This window comes from Mustela lutreola, chromosome 11 (assembly GCF_030435805.1).
Source record: "Mustela lutreola isolate mMusLut2 chromosome 11, mMusLut2.pri, whole genome shotgun sequence".
Taxonomy (NCBI): Eukaryota; Metazoa; Chordata; class Mammalia; order Carnivora; family Mustelidae; genus Mustela; species Mustela lutreola.
Window position 1 is genome coordinate 78,239,062 of NC_081300.1, and position 1,554 is coordinate 78,240,615.

General features: G+C 36.9%; 1 non-coding gene across 1 annotated transcript; it reads left to right on the forward strand.

Moving 5' to 3' along the window:
- The first annotated feature begins 465 nt into the window (after window positions 1–465).
- On the forward strand, window positions 466–572 carry LOC131811948 (U6 spliceosomal RNA). The gene has a single exon (XR_009346188.1). It is a non-coding gene; the product is annotated as a U6 spliceosomal RNA (small nuclear RNA).
- Window positions 573–1,554: the final 982 nt, after the last annotated feature.

A 1,554-nucleotide genomic window follows, 5' to 3' on the forward strand; every position in this document is an offset into this window, starting at 1 on the left:
TTTAAGATTATTTATTTATTTGACAGACAGAGATGACAAGCAGGCAGAGGGGCAGGCAGAGAGAGAAGAGGTAGCAGCTTCCTGCTGAGCAGAGAGCCTGATGCAGGGCTCGATCCCAGGACCCTGGGATCATGACCTGAGCCGAAGGCAGCGGCTTAACCCACTGAGCCACCCAGGCGCCCCAAACATTGGATTTTTGATAGGAATTGAATTTACAGATGGTTTTCGGTAGTATGGACATTTTAACAATGTTAATTCTTACCATTCATAAATATGAGCTATCTTTCCAATTATGTCTCCTTCAATTTCTTTATCAATGTCATAGTTTATGGGGTACAGATCTTTCATCTTCTTAGTTAAATCTTTTCGTAAGTATTTTATTAGTTTTGATGCTATCGTGAATTAGATTGTTCTCTTTATTTTTTCAGATAGTTCATCATTAGAGTGTTAAAATGCTCCTGTCTTGTGCTTACTTTGGCAGCACATATACTAAAATTGGAATGATGCAGAGAAGATTAGCTTGATCACTGAACAAGGATGACATGAAAAACTGGGAGGCAATACATATTAAAAAAAAAAACGAAACAAAACAAAACTCTTGTCTTTTATATATTGATCTTGTATTCGGCAGCTTTACTAAATTTGTTAATTCAAAATTTTTTGTGAAGTTTTTAGGATTTTTTTACATGTAAGTTCATGTTATCCAAAAAAAGAAAATTTTACTACTTCCTTTATTTTTTTTTTTTTTTGGAGTCTTTTATTTCTTTGTGTTCCTTGTTTCTCTGGCTAGGACATCCAGTACTATGTCAAATGAGAGTAGTGAAAGTGGAAACACTTGTCTTTTTTCTGATCTTCAAGGGGAAAACATTCAAACTTTTTGATTGAATATGAGATTAGCTCTGGGCTTGCAATATGTGCTTTTTCTCTAATGGATTTTTAAAATTATTTTTTAAAAATTTTTATAAACATATAATGTGTTTTTATCCCGAGGGGTACAGGTCTGTGATTCACCAGGTTTACACATTTCACAGCACTCACCATCACTCACCATAGCACCTGCCCTCCCCAATGTCCATACCCCCACCATCCTCTCCCAACACACCTCCCACCAGCAACCCTCAGTCTGTTTTGTGAGATTCAGTCTTTTATGGTTTGTCTCCCTCCCAATCCCATCTTCTTTTATTTTTCTTTTCGTACACCCGAAACCGCCTATGTTGCATCTCCACTTCATCATATCAGGGAGATCATACGATAGTTGTCTTTCTCAGATTGATTTATTTCGCCAAGCATAATACCCTCTAGTTCCATCCATGTCATCACAAATAGCAGGAGTTCATTTCTTTTGATGGCTGCATAGTATCCCATTGTACATATATACCACATCTTATTTATTGATTGATCTGTTGAAGGACATTTAGGTTCTTTCCATGGTATAACTATTGTGGACATTGCTGCTATAAACATTTCGGTGCGTGTGCCCCTTCAGAATGCCATGTTTGTATCTTTAGGGTATATAGCCAGTACTACAATCACTGGGTCATAGGCTAGTTCTAT